The sequence below is a fragment of the Phocoena phocoena genome, chromosome 16 (assembly GCF_963924675.1).
Source record: "Phocoena phocoena chromosome 16, mPhoPho1.1, whole genome shotgun sequence".
Taxonomy (NCBI): domain Eukaryota; kingdom Metazoa; phylum Chordata; class Mammalia; order Artiodactyla; family Phocoenidae; genus Phocoena; species Phocoena phocoena.
Window position 1 is genome coordinate 53,647,098 of NC_089234.1, and position 16,007 is coordinate 53,663,104.

Below are 16,007 nucleotides of genomic sequence, written 5' to 3' on the forward strand. Positions count from 1 at the left end.
CATGTATTGGGTTGAGCAAAAAGTTCATTTGGGTTTTCCATAAGATGTTACAGAAAAACCCAAATGATCTTTTTGGCCAGCCCAACAGTTTACAACTCTGCTTTAACCTTCACTTTCTGATTGTGTTGAGGCCTCCAGTTCAGCCAGAGATGAGAGCCTAGGGTCTTCTTGGGTCTTTCTCAACTGTGCACATAGCCTTAGGCATGTGTACAACCCTGCAAATAGGTGTGGCCTTCTCAATTCCTAGCAATATGCCAGAGATTTTGAAATCCCCTTATGGAATCTTATTCTCAAGCTTTTCCACTTAAGTTTTTGGTCATCTTGTTCTTTGTCCCAGCTGTTATCACTGTATCAGTCAGACATGATGTTAAAAAGTTGATGCTGGGCTTCCTTGGTGGCGCAGTGGTTGAGAGTCCGCCTGCCGATGCAGGGGACACGGGTTCGTGCCCCAGTTCGGGAAGATCCCACATGCCGTGGAGTGGCTGGGCCCGTGAGCCATGGCCACTGAGCCTGCGCGTCTGGAGCCTGTGCTCTGCAACGGGAGAGGCCACAACAGTGAGAGGTCCGCGTACCACAAAAAAACAAAAACAAAAAGTTGATGCTGATTTTTGTTGACAACACCCCCGGGAAAAAGGCTGGTTGCAATGGGTGAACTCTGAGTCATGTCAAATATAGTTTTTCAAGTGGGAGTTTCCATGGAACTTCCAGACAAGTCAAATAATGACTGTTTTCTGGGAATTGGGCTTTAGAAGAGTTCCATCCTGATTCTGACTTTTTTTATTGGCTAGCAGGTCACTGGTTTTCATCATGGTTTCAACATGAAAGCCCTGTTGGTTTTCAAGGCTACCATAGACATGGGAGTAGGGGAATGGGAATAGAGAAAAGTAAATAGCCACAAAGCTAATGCTGTTCTTGAGATTCAGCTGTTTTTCTTGAATAAATATTCCCTGGATTGTTTCAAGCCTTTGGTTAATTTTAAGAGTTCGGAAAAAGTCGATATTGACAGTTTGCACCATTACTATCATTGCTTTTATGGAGGAGAGGATTTTTGGAGATCCTTATTCTACCATTTCTGCTGACATTATTTTACCTTCATTTTTTAATTATTTATTTTTATTCTTCTGCATCCTAGTGAGATAAGGCCAAATGGTACATTTCTTGCTAACATTAAATGAAATCTGTAATCATCTATCATGTAATGATATAAGACACAAGTCTTTGAATTTTGTGTAGTTTTTGAATTTTGTATATAAATATATTTTCTGGATTTTTACCTTTGTTTTTGAAGGAGTTTTCCACTGCTTATAGAACTGTAGGTTGACAGTTTTTTCTCTTCCAGTATTTTAAAGATGATTCCTTGCTGTCTTCTCATTTGCATTGTTTTTGATAAGAAATATCATCCTTAACTGTTCCTATGTAATATGTCTGTTTCCTCTGATTTTAATATCTTTATCACTGGTTTTGAACAATTGGATTATAGTGTGCCTTGGTGTAGTTTCCTTCATGTTTTATATGCCTTAGGTTTGAGTTCCTTGGCTTATAGGTTTTTATCAAATTTGAAAAAAAATTTAATCATTATTTCTTCAAGTATTTTTTCACTATCTTCTCTCCATTGGGTGAACTGAGCTCTCACTGATGCTTTAATTCCTTTCTTTTTATTTTTTTTCTCTCTGTGTTTCGTTTTCGAAAGTTTCTGTTGCTGTATCTTCAAGTAAACTTAACTTTTTTTTTTTTCTGCTATGTCAAATCTGCTGTTAATCTTGTCTGGTGTATTTAACATTTATATTATTTTTTTTAAATGTCATCCATCCTCTACTTAATATGTTCATTCTTTCCTCTAGCTTCTAAAACATAGAAGACAATTAGAGTGACTGCTTTAATGTCTTTGGTTACTAATTCTGTCATTGTATTATTTCTGAGGCAGAGCTTTTTTCTCATTATAGGTCATTTGTTTTTCTCTACTTTTTTCTATGCCTGGTAATTTTTGATTAGATACGAATTTTATCTTCTTAAATGTTGGGTATTTTTATTCCTATAATAAATATTTTCGAGTTTTGTTCCTAGGTGCAATTAAGTTACTTGGAAATAGTTTGATTTCTTTTCTGATCTTAGTTTTAAGAAGCTTTGTTAGGTGGGACTAAGGGAGCATTCAGTCTAGGGCTAATTTTGCCCTACAATTAAGGCAACCATCTCTGGGTGTATGCTATCCAATGCTGAGTGAATTATGAGTATTTCCACTTTGGCTGTGGGAAGATAAATTATTTTATTGTATTTTTATTTTTTTAATAAATTTATTTTTGGCTGAGTTGGGTCTTTGTTGCTGCACGCAGGCTTTCTCTAGTAGCGGTGAGCAGGGGCCACTCTTCCTTGCGGTGCGTGGGCTTCTTGTTGAGGTAGCTTCTCTTATTGCGGAGCATGGGTTCTAGGCACGCAGGCTTCAGTAGTTGTGGCACGTGAGCTTCAGTAGTTGTGGCTCGCGGGCTCTAGAGTGCAGGCTCAGTAGTTGTGGCCCACGGGGTTAGTTGCTCTGTGGCATGCGGGATCTTCCCGGACCAGGGCTTGAACCCCTGTCCCCTGCATTGGCAGGCAGATTCTTAACCACTGCGCCACCAGGGAAGCCCTATTTTATTGTATTTTTAAAACCACTTTATTTTTCCAATGGAAATCTATTATTTTTTAAAAATTATTTTATTTATTTAATTTTATAGGAGTAGAGTTGATTTATAATGTGTTAGTTTCAGGTATACAGCAAAATGATTCAGTTTTACATATACATGTATTCATTCTTTTTCAGATTCTTTTCTCATATAGTAAAACCACTTTATTGATGTGTGATTGACAGGAAGAGATATTTTTCCTGGCTCTCTTTGAGCCATGGTAATGCCCTCTAATCACTTCAGGGGGTTCTTTCCTTAGCTTTGTGTCATTTCCTCATACACATGCATTTATCACTCAGCTGAAGACTCGAGGAGGACCCTCTGTAGGTACCTCTGTGCTCTCAGCTCCTTCTCCTTACGTCGGGGAGACCACCAGGCTTCGTATACATTCCGCCTCCCGGCACTGTAGCTGGGCATCACTCTCAAGGAATTACATTGGGGCAATTGTAGGGGACACTTCAATTGTTTCTCATTTCCCAGGGGTTATTGTCCCTTGTTGCCTTATGCTCACTGTCTTGACAAGTATTGTTTCATGTATTTTGTCCTAGTTTTAGTTGTTTCACGTGTAAGTCCTATCCCTTTTAGACCATCCTGGCTTAAAGCCAAAGATCAAACCCTATAGACTTTTTCTCATGGAAAACTATTCCTTTGCTATACTCAACTTTCCTAATTTCATGAAGTTTAATGTGATTATTTTCTGAGAAGAACTTCGGGGGTCCTGGAGGTACCTAATGACTTATATCTCTTACCCTGTTTGGAACCAGGCATAAAGGGCCAAATGCGAGTCGAAATATCAACTTTACAAACGTTAAAACTTCCACAGAGAGTGCACTTTGGACACTGGGCCCAAAGTGAGTATTTTATTGCTGCTGGCTAGTCTCAGGAAAAGCATTCGGGGAGCTGCAGTTCTCTCTGTGTCAGGTGGAGAGCCCGGTCTGCTCTGCTTCTCAGAGGGGAGATGGAAGCATGGAGGGTCCGTGGTCGGTTCTGCTTGCTGAGACATTCAGGGGCAAGAGCTCAAAGGCTCGGCTGAGCCCAGGACCTTTACCCCAGACCAACTCATCCTTCTCTTGGGAGGAGCAAGAGAGGAGGGTGCAGAAATAGCCCGGCCTCCTCGTCTGCCACAGCATTCTCTTCTGGGAGATTATACTGTATTAGTCTTATTTTGGCTGAACTAACTAAAAAACCCAGACTCAACTGGCTTTATAGATCAAATGACTTAATGTCTCCTACGAGAAGTGCAGAGAATGGGCAGGTCACAAACATGACAGATCAGGGCTCTAGCTGCCCCCTCTTGGCTCCATCTTTCTCTTCTGTTGGTTTCGTCCTCGGGTCGCTCCTTGCATGGCTGCAGTAAATAGATCCAGGTGTTCTCTTCAGACACAACAGTATCTTGTGTGAGAAGTGGGGAGAGTCTTCCTGGGTGGTAGTACTTATATTCCTAGAGACTCCTCAGCAGACTTTTCCTGCCTCACTGCTTGTGATTGCACTATATGCCTATCATCTCCAATCTCATTCCCAACAAAGATGGGTAGTCATCACCCAAAGTACTTACACTATCACCTTATTGATTCATTGGTTTAGATTCATTTATTCTCAGTCTGCGTCAGAGAGACGTCACTAGTTACAGGGCTGGGCCAGGATGAGGCAAATGTGGTAAAAGTTTAAGTGCTGACTCTGTAATTATAGGAACCTGAGTGACTGCCTCAAATTTTGCCCCGTAGGCGCTCCGTTTGCCTTGTCCCAGTCCTATCCCTGCTAGTTACTGTGGGAAATAAGAATAAGGCATGACGTTTGCCCTTACGGTGCTTTTGTGTGGTTGAAAAGCATAACTTGTGTGCACATATAATTTGAGGCAGTGTGTATGAAGAACTATTAATTGTCACAAATAGGAGCTAAGGATTTAGAGGAGAGTATGATTTGAGCAAGGTTTATGAAAGGGAGAACCTTGGAAAAAACCTTAAAGGAGAGGTAAGTTTTGAACACGTGAAACCCATGGGGATGTGAAGAAAACTAGCCAAAGAGAGGGCTAGAGGGACAGTTAGGGGCCAGATTATGGAGGCCTGGGCGCCAGCCTCAAAGGTCTGGGCTTGCGACACGGCAGTGATGTGTAGGAAGACTCGTGATGGCTTTTGAGGACTTTTTACAGTTTTCATTAAGGCTGTGGAGGTGAAATTCAGATCATGTGGTTAAGGCGTGAATTTTGGTAAAGAAGGGAAAGATTGTAAAGCTATTCTTTGGAGAAATTTGGTGATGAAGAGGAAGTGGCTTGAGAATTTTGCAAGGTTGAGAAGGAATTCTTTTTGTGGGGAGAAATGAGGTTTTGTTTGTGGTTTTGGCGATAGGAACGTTGGGGAGTTGAGAGAGAGGGGCTAAAACTGTGGTTCAGGAGGGTTAGAGCAGGGTTCCAGAAGAACTGGGTGTGGAACAAAGTCACAGAGGGAGGAAAGCACTTTGGGAATTACTCTTTTCTCTCATCCGGGGTGGGAAATATATATAGAGAGAGATTTTGAGGGAAGGGGATGAAATTTGGGACAGTGGTGCATTGCAGAATTTGCAACATATACCTCTGATCCTCTTGGTAAAGAAGGAGAGAAGGGCAGATGTTGGTCAGGTGCTTGAGTGAGAATGAATTTTAAAACATCTGCTGGCGGAATGGATGAATGAAATAATTGTTGGACAGCTCTGTGGGCCCTAAACTTAAATGAATTAAATGACTTAATTCATGTAGAGCTTTTGTAGCAGTGACTAGAATTTAGTAGGCACTCAAGTAGTGAAGTTGTTACTACTACCACGTTATTACATGCTGGGTACTGGGCTAGGTAAGTAGAGACCTCATCAGAGTTCTTAAATCATGTTCTCCAGTAGCCCATAACAAACTCAGAGGTAGAGCAGTCAGGGGCTAATGGCGATGCCCTAGAGCTGAGGGTTGGTAGACCGTCACAAGACCGTGGGGTCTGGAGTCCAGCAAGAGCAGCACTGGAGTGTGCGGCTTCCAGGCCCACTGTCAGCTGGATGACCGCATGGCGGCTCTAGGGCAAGAGGTGAGTGGCCTTGTTCAAAGCAAATTCCCGGCCAGGAACAGAGCAATAGTGGGAGGGAGATGGGGGCAGGGAGGCAAGGTAGGAGAGGAGAGAGCAAACAGCACAGCTCGTGGTAGAGTATTTTGCAAAGATTTGGCCCAGCCAAGGAGTCAGTGTTTACCAAGGAGCTTGACTATAAATCAGGAGCAGGACCAATGCCCATTGTCCAGCCTAAACACACACTGTCAGGATCGGGGCAAGATAGAAGTGGGCTTGTGAGTGGGTGGAAAGGGGTCAGGTGTGAAGTTGGTGAAGGAGAGAGAAGGGGGCTAACACTGAGCCCTTCTTAATGCTGAAGGCTCTACTGAGGGTTCATGGAATTGTTGATAGGAGCCTGGATTTGAGTGTATTAGAGAAAGGAAGTTTCAGAAAGTCACTGTTCCGAGCTGTCCAGCTAATGTGCTGGAGCTGGCCTCATTGCCCAGTTCTGTGTGAAATATTTAAACTACTGAATGTATTTGTGTGTGCTAAGAATGTTACAGAAACAGCTGTGTCTGAAACATAGTTGACTTTATTTTCCTAGACACTCTCTCCCCTCCTCACCTCTGCAGTATCACAGGCAGCTTCATTACTGTACAGGTGCCCAGTTTATAAGGTGGGAGCCTTCCTCAACCCTCTTGTGGTTCTCATACTTCTTGTCCAATACAAGGAGCCTGATACTCGCTCCTCTTTTCTCTCATGTTCCGAAGCCACCGGTGATAGGTTTTCTAGCTCATCACCTTAGTGTCACTGTCGTCAGTCCCTCATCAAATTATAAGAGACCCGCTTGTTTAACACATTATTCAGAATCACGTGCCGGGTTCCTCCAGCTTAAAGATGATAAGGGCTTATCCTAATTGCAGTCAATGGCCTCCCCCCCACTCTACCTGACTTACCTCATTTCAACAAGTCTCTCTAGGTTGGCTCCCCTCTGAGAACTTAGCTGGTCTCTGAGCACACAGACTGGTGTGAGAGGTGCTCAGTGCCACTGCAAAGCTCTCCCCCGCACGGTGAGCAAGGGCACGGGCGAGAAGGTAAATCATGACGGAGGTGGCAAAGGACCAGGTAGTTAGTGCTATGAACTTTTTACATGGACAGAAGTCACTTAGAGCTTCATGGAAGCAAGAGATCAAAACATACAAAACACAGAAAAAACAAAGAAGAAAGGTTCAGAATTGATTGTGGGCGGGTAGGAGGAGAAATGTGAGCAGAGAAATGAAGGCAGGAATGCCTGCCGGCTGCCCGAGGAGCAGCAGATCCGTGCAGGGACGAAGTAGGAGGGAAGTTCAGAAAAGTTGATCTGGATCAGATTATGAAGCATATTAAAGTCCAAGCTAAGAAGTCTAGGCTGAGAGAGAGAACGGAAATGAGAAGTGTACGTCAAAAAACTTTATTAGGGACAGGGCGTGAGAAAGTGGTGTTATTTTGCAAAGAGATGTTTTCAGATGCTTAATTGGTGGTGTTTAGGGTGGTTTTGCCATAGGATGCTGTTGTCTTAGTCTGGGCTTCAGGTGATGAAGGTCGGGACCTGGGTTGTGGTAGTGGAAATTCATCAGTAACATGTATTGTGTACCTACTGTGTGCTAAGAACTGTTCTAGGTTCTCGTGGGGAACATCTGTGCTAGACATGGTTCCTACTCTCAAGTCACTCACAGTTTAGTGGGGGATGTAAAGCAGACAGGTGTAGACATGGCACATTCTGTAAGCCAACTTGGAAGCTGATTGTGTGGATATGAAGGAGGTAGGAAGAGCCTGGGGCCCGGAGTAATGGTGGAGCAATTGAGGGCTTAGAGGGATCATGCAGGAGGTGTAGGTCAGGGGCAGGAAAGGATGTCTGGCAGCTGGGTATGTAGCAGGGTGTAAGAGAGAAGCTCAGAGCTTCTGCTGCTGCTGTCACTGACCCAGAGAATGGGATGGCAGGGACGCCCTTGTTTGGGGGACACTAGAACTGATGTAATGGATACATTTTTCAGGAGACCAGTGGCTGAGCCATATAATTAATGAATATGAGATGATAACCTTATTCTAAAGTGTCATACCCATTAAAAATATTCAAGTACAGACCACTGAAAACAAAAATAGAAACAAAAAGAACAAGTATTAAATTTTTTGTGAAATTTAATTAAACCAAGAAATCAGGTATTAATACACTGAATTGTGTATTAAATTGTAACTATTACTACTACCACTAGGTGTCACAAAGATTCAGTTTTTAAAGGCCCTACACCTCTTGAGGCTGTGGCTTTGAAACATTTCTTTTTGTACAGAAATGCGGTTTTCTAGTATTAAGTATAATGAAATGCTACTTTAAATTTTTTAAATTATTATGAAATACCCCAAATATGCACAAGAATACACGGAATAACGCAAGCAGTATCTTTTACCCCAACCCAGATCTAACAGATATTAACTTTTTATCATATATTTGACAGTTAAAAAAAGACCAAAATCTTACAGTTGATGTTCTTTTTGTCCTCCTCCATCCCATTCCTCTCATTTCTTGCCCACAGGTAACCATTACCTTGAGATCAGTAGATGTACTTCCCAGATACACCCCTGATGTTTTCACACAAATGCTAATTTATTTATTCAAAAATAGCATCAGTATTTTGGGGTGAGATTTTAACAGTGTTAAATGGTATCATCCTATAGGTGTCATTCTGCAGCTCGCTTTTTTTCATTCATGTTATATTTTCAAGATTTATCCCTGCCGGTTCATGAATATCTACTTCGTCTGTTTTAACTGCTGTATAGTGTACTGTCGTACCTGTTCTTCTACAGGCAGCTGTTTAGACTATTTTAAATGCTTTATTTGTATACAGACGTCTTTGTATGTACCTCTTTGTGCAAATGTGTGCCTTTGAGGAAATCTGATTGTCTGCACACTGTCCTTTGACTCTCAGCGACATGCTGTCCTGGTAAACCAAGGTCTGTCTGTCAGACCACCTTCCCAGAGAATGTATCAAGGACCATGTCCCTGGTATTCTGACACAATGTCCTGATGAAACAGGTAAGGACGAAATGTGTGAGAAGCTCGAGCATGCACCAGAACCTTCTGGAGGGCTTTTTATTTATTTTTTATCTTACATATCATCTTTTTTTAAAAAAAATTTTTTAACAGCTTTATTGAAGTATAATTGCTTTACAATGGTGTGTTAGTTTCTGCTTTACAACAAAACGAATCAGTTATATATATATATATGTTCCCATATCTATTCCCTCTTGCGTCTTCCTCCCTCCCACCCTCCCTATCCCTGGAGGGCTTTTTAGAATGCACCCCCAGTAAGGCAGTAAGTCTGGGCTGGGGCTGGGGCTGGGACTGGAGAATTCGCGTTTCTAACAGGCTTCCGGGTGGTGCTGCTCCAGCTCAGCGATCACACTTTGGAAAACGCTGCTCTAGGGGAGATGAGGCCCCCCTGTGTGGTGCCGGTGCCCATTCTCGAGCTTCTGGACGAGGGTGAAATTGCTTCCCAAAGCGGTCATGTGAGTTTACTAGACAATCCTACCGGCAGGATATGGGGTTCCTTTTGTGCCATTTCCTTTCCAGTACTTGGTAATGCCACACTTCAACATTTTTGCCCATAACAGGAGTGTAATGTGGTAGCTTCTTTGTTAATTTGCATTTTCCCTGATGTTAATGAGGTTACAGATCTTTTCATGTTTATTGCACAATGGGTTTGCTCTTCTGGGAGTTGCTTGTTCATATTGTTTGCTTATATTTGTTATTGATTTGTTTGTCTTTTTCTTATTGATTTTCTTTGTTGGTTGTATGTGTTGGGAAATCTCTCAGTTGATGGGTTGCCTTTTAACTTGGTTTATTGTTAGGCAGAAATGTTGTTTTATTTTAGTTAACTGTACCTTTTTTTCCATTCATGTCTTGTGCTTTTTTTGGTCTTTTGTTTAACAAATTAATGAAGCATTATTAATTCTGAAAAACTTATAAGATGCCCAGTCTGATTTAAGGATTATCTTTAAAAATGTATTTTAACTTAGATTTTTTCAAATTCATTTCCTTCAGGTATAATCAGTAATCAAACCGACAGTTTAAAAATCAGGCTAGGGACTTCCCTGGAGGTCAAGTGGTTAAGACTCTGTGCTTCCAATGCAGGAACATGGATTTGATCCCTGGTTGGGGAACTGGGATCCCACATGCTGCACGGTGTGGCCAAAAAAAAAAAAAAAAAAATCAGGTTAAAGCATGATTTTACCAGTTATACTGAATAACAAAAACAATTCTAGTTCGTAACTTGTCCATTGATGATATTGCTGAAATGATATTTTAAGTGCTAAAAATGAGCTTATTGCCATTTAAACTTATTACTTCCACCACTGCTAATACTTTTGGCCGTTTTATTTGATGATTAAACAGTTTCTCCAAGGAGAAAGGGAGAAGAGCTTTTGAATCAGAGGACTCCAAAGTATAAGTTAGTGTAGGAGAAGTTACCAGGTAGGAGAGGTGTGGTGTGTGACTTCCAGGCTCGTGGCGGTTGGCTGATGAGATTTTCCATGTCACAAGAAATGCTTGCCTACTCCAGAATGTCCCCTGTGTGGCTACACTGGCCGGAGCAGCACCAACTAGATATTTATTTGCATCAACATGATTTTGAAATTCAGTTTTCTCTGATGTTACTGGCTCATTCATTCAAAAGGAAGAGAGCACTTACTATGTGCCAGGCAAGGTATGCAAGATGCTTTGCAGTATGTCTACTCCCTTTGTAAGGCAGGGATTGTCCTTATTTTACAGAGGCAGCAATGGAAGTTCAGAGAGTTTTTAAAGCTTCTGAGACTCTCACAGCTAATCATTGAGAGAGCTGAGATGCAAACCCAGATTTCTCTGACTTTACAACTTTCTTGCTATCACTGTGTTCAGTAACATTCTCTCAGAGCCCACTCTTTGTAGGCATTATTAGCTATTCATACTTTAGTGTGACTACTTTGCTAAATATTAAGCAGGTTATTTTGCGGAACCGTGAAACCTAGCTGAATTGGATATACTGTGGGAATAGATGAGCTGTCGCTGGAGGGTTTGAACTTGGCCATAACACCTTCTTAGAGCCTGAAATACTGGTACCCAAGGGCAGCACGGGGTGACAACCGGACAGGAGGAGGTTCACTTGCTTTGTTCTTTTTCCTAGGGTAAATTCTCAAATTTTAATTTCTTATAAATTAATGGGGGAGAGGGGATTCTGTTAAAGTGTTGATTCTAATTTCCGAGTCTAGGTGGAGCCTCACATTCTGCATTTCTAACAAGTGGGCAGGTGATGCTGAGGCTGTTCATTAGGGAACCACACTGAATAACAAAGGCCAAAGTTATACTCAGAAGGTGTGTGTGGAGGAGAGCGGACTGGAGAAGAAAGAAAATGTGTTTGGTAGGCACATGGGTCACTGGGGGAGTTTGAGGGCCGAGCAGCAGTGCAGCAGTTTTAAGGAAGGTGATGGAGGCTGCTGCCTGGGTGGGGGTGATGGGGGAGGTGGGTGGTGGGCACTGTGCCTGCAGTGCCTTTAGTTCATGCTGTAGGTTCAGAGCCCAGGCTGAGCACAGTGTCACTTGCTCCATTATGGTGTCTGGTGATTCACTAGACATGGTGCTACAGTACAAGTGATCCTTATGGCTCAGAAGCCAGCAAAAGCAGATCACACTGAGCGGTGGAAGTAGAGATGTGTTTGCCTCATTGTCCAAGGACCCTTTGGTGTAATTCTGGAGTATTCAATAGCAAGCTTTCTGCATTTGAGGCTGAGAAAGGCTTTTTTCCTGAGCTCTGGTAGCAGAAAGTATTAGAGTAGCTGGCAGCAGCTAAATAAGTAACCACACTTTGTGGGTAATTACTTTTTTATCATCTTGAATTAGGAAAAAAAGGAAGCGCTTTTAACTGGCAGCACAGTGGGAAAAGCAGAGAATATTTGGAGTTGGAAGGACTGAGTTGGAGTATGGTGTCACTTACCAGTTGTGTAACCCAAAATAAATCACCGAATCTCTCTGGGCCTGGGCTTCCTCCTCTGTTAAATGGGGACAGTACCCTGCTGAGTCATCATGAGAGCTGACTGAGCTGACACTTGCAGGGGTGCTTTGTAAACCGCAAGGCTTTCTATATGTATTTATTAATATGGAAAATTGGCATCAGAGACATCAGAGACAGAGTAGGAATGGGAGGCCGCTTCCACATAGGTTTGTGGGGTTTTTTTCACATAGGTATTTTTTGTTTTGTTTTTTTTAATCGAAGTATAGTTGATTTAATGTTGTGCCAGTCTCTGCTGTATAGCAGGGTGACTCAGTTACACACATCTTTACATTCTTTTTTATATTCTTTTCCATTATGGTTTATCCCGGGAGATTGGATGTAGTTCCCTGTGCTATACAGTAGGACCTTGTTGTTTATCCATTCTAAATGTAATAGTTTGCATTCACAAAGGTTTTTAAAATACGTTTTCAACCCCCCAAATGAGACAATTTTATAGACGTTTCAAAACATGAAATACTTCTGACCAAATTTTATTTATTTTTGTATTGGAGGGTCAGTTTGGCCTAAATTACCTAAATAATGATTTTAGTTTCTTATTTCATTTAAAATATTTAGACCTCAACAACACTATTCATTTATTTAAAAATATTTTCTAGAGTAAACAAGAGAAAGGCAAAATATCAAGAGAAGACTAAAGCCAGATGACTTCATGACTGTAATTTTCTTTCTCTACAATTTTTGCCTCTAAAATGTTCACCCTCCCTGTTTAGGTGTTTGAGATGGGGATTTGTTTAGTGAAGAAACTGTATTCTGGGAAAAAGGTGACGACTTCTGTCTCTGCCATACCCTTTGGCTGTATTGTGTAACCGTAGGTCAACGATTTAACTCCATTAAGTAAATTGTGGACTGAGGTCATATAGTTCACTGTCAATCCATACACTTCCCAGATTTCCCACCAGTGTTGATGAGTTTATGGTGAGTTGACTTAGAGGGAAGGACGTGATATTTTAAATTTCTATAAATGTAATAAGGTCAGTTGGGATAACCTTCAATTTTAATTTATTTTTTAAATTTTTTATCAGTGTAGTTGCTTTACAATGTTGTGTTAGCTTCTGCTGTACAGCAAAGTGAATCAGCTGTATGTATACATATATCCCCTCTTTTCTGGATTTCCTTCCCATTTAGGTCACCACAGAGCACTGAGCAGAATTCCTTGTGCTATACAGTAGGTTCTCATTAGTTATCTATTTTCTACATAGTATCAATAGTGTATATACTATAACCTTCAGTTTTTAAAATAAAACTGATTTATAATGACTGGCTACGGCCATGATGATTCTATTTCAAAATGGAAGTTATGTGCATATGTATAGTCTTTAGGGGTAAGCTGACAGATGTCTAGATACATCCTAGCTATCTTCTGAGTTTAGAGTTGAGAGGTGATGGCTAATTCCTTGAAACCATGTATAGTATATTTAACATTCATATTGATTGCTATGAATTGACTCATAGACTTGACTCAGTGTTTTTCTACTTTAAAAATACGAAGTCATTCTACAGCAAAGCTATTTTTAGCCCAGCAGAGGACTCCATAGAAGCACTCTGAATTAGTGATTCCCTGACAACATTGGGCTTGTGTAGGCCACCCCTTCCTTCCCTCCACCAAGTTTACGCTGAGTTGGGAGATCAGCTGGCCAATCATAGGCTGCTCTTCCATCCCACCCAACTTTCTGCTTTTTCCTCCAAAATTACTGGCTAATTTAAACACACCCATGTCGCCTCCATTTTTACTTCAGTTGGATATTTACCTTGGCGAGTGTGTTTGCTTACATAAAAAAGAGTAGTGTTTACTTCGTGATAACAAGAACCTTCAGAATATTGCTTTTTTTTAAAATATAGAATCACATATTTGTAGAAATCCTTACAGAAATGGCTTGTTCAGGGTGTGGGGTTATTTTCAAATTTTATATCTGGAGGCTCATTTAATACATCCTGACCTGTTGAGTAAGACCTGGGGAATGATGTAAAGGCAAATACACCAGCATTTGCAGGGTAGGAGACTGACACAGGTCCCTGAGAGCACCCAGTCCTCCCCAGAGCGCCAGCACTCACTCACCTCCTGGCAGGGTCTGACTCATCCTGGGAGCACCCAGTCCTCCCCAGAGCGCAGCGCTCACTCACCTCCTGGCAGGGTCTGACTCATCCTGGGAGCACCCAGTCCTCCCCAGAGCGCAGCACTCACTCACCTCCTGGCAGGGTCTGACTCATCCTGGGAGCACACAGTGTTTGTGTTTATTGTCATTATTACTCTACTCTGGCATCCCGTGAATTCACCCAGGTCAGACACGTGGAAGTCATCCCTGAATCCTCCCACCTTTTTGCTTCCTACATCCAGTGAGGTATCAAATCCCACTTCTGCTTTCCGCCTATGCCATGTAATCTCTCTGCTTCCAGGGCAGCCCTCTCTAGTCTGGTCACCATAGAGCAATAGCAGCAGCTGGCAAAATGGTTTCTGTAAGAGTCTGCATCTGATCATATGCCCCATCCATGCACGTCTTTTGCTTGAAACCCTTCACCAGTTTCCCTTTGTCATCAAGAAAATAATTCAGTGAGTAACGTGAATGAACATAAGAGTGAAGGAGCCGAGGCAAATATTTAGTTTAAAAAAATTTTTAGAACACTTTTTTTAAAAAGTAAATTTGTTTATCTTATTTTTAGCTGTGTTGGGTCTTCTTTGCTGCTCATGGGCTTTCTCTAGTTGTGGCGAGCGGGGGCTACTCTGTTGCCATGCACAGGCTTCTCATTGCGGTGGCTTCTCGTGTTGTGGAGCACGGGGTCTAGGCGCATGGGGTTCAGTAGTTGTGGCTCACGGGCTCTAGAGTGCAGGCTCAGTAGTTGTGGGACACAGGCTTAGTTGCTCTGTGGCATGTGGGATCTTCCCGGACCAGGGATTGAACCCGTGTCCCCTGCATTGGCAGGCGGATTCTAAACCACTGCACCACCAGAAAAGTCCCTAGAACACTTCTGGATTTACGGAATTATTGCAAAGTTAGTACAGAGTTTCTGTGTATTCTGAACCCAGTTTCCCCTATTATTAGCATCTTACAGTGTTATTGGATCTCTTTCTGAGCTCTTCCCTCGGTGATCTTTCCAGTTTTTTCCCCACTCTGGCCCTCCTCTTTTTGGTCTTTTGTCCAGAAAGCTGGGTTTCAGTTACCCCATTCTGCTGTACACTTCGTATGGCCAAGCCTGTATCTGAAGCCAAGTGGCAGAAGATACACACAGAATAAACAACAGGGATTGGTTCCACTTTCTTGGGATCACAGCTTCTCCATTCAGAGAGGAAGTTTCCCCTCCCTTAGAATTTTAGGTGCCCACGGGCCTCCACTGCCAATTTTGTCATCATGGAATTGTCGGGGGGCTGGGGCTCAAGAGAATGGAAAAAAGAAAAAGAAACCCAAAGGATTTCCCTCCACTCTTGCAAACTTAGGGAATCCCCTTTCCTGCTCTTGATCAAGTCAATAAAAGGGCCTCTCCCAGAGCTTTCTCTGTGTGGGCCCTGGCACCCACTTCTGAGTTTTGCACTGCCTTGGGTCCAGGATACAGGAGTGGGGGGGGGAAAAGGGAAACTCACTGCCTTTTTGGTCTCTTCCCCTATTTGCCTACTACTGTTTACTTTTCAGAATCCTCAAACAGCTACTCTGTGCATTCTGTCCAGATGTTGTAGCTGCACTCAGTGGGAGAGACAGGGTGGAGTGTGCTTATCGTGCTTATTCCATCTTGTTTGGAACTAGAACTCGACAGGTTTAATTAACTCTCAATTTTTTTTTTTTTTTTTTGCGGTACGCAGGCCTCTCACTGTTGTGGCCTCTCCCGTTGCGGAGTACAGGCTCCGGACGCGCAGGCTCAGCGGCCATGGCTCACAGGCCCAGCCGCTCTGTGGCATGTGGGATCTTCCCGGACCGGGGCACGAACCCGCGTCCCCTGCATCGGCAGGCGGACTCTCAACCGCTGCACCACCAGGGAAGCCCCAACTCTCAAATTTTTATCTAAGTAACACATACAGGGGACTATACCTATATAGATATATGGATGTATTTCCTTCAAGAGAAAACATACCAATGTATGAACTATGCTCATCAACCTATGAGTGGAAGGATGTACTATATTATTTTTCTTTTCTGTATTTTCTAAAAATTTCCCACAGTTACCATAAATTACACCAGAATAAAACTCAACTTTTTTTTTAAAAGAAGCCTAATACAATTGAACCTTGTAATTAGAACCTCACAGCACCATTTAATATGAAACGTTTTGCTTTTATTTCA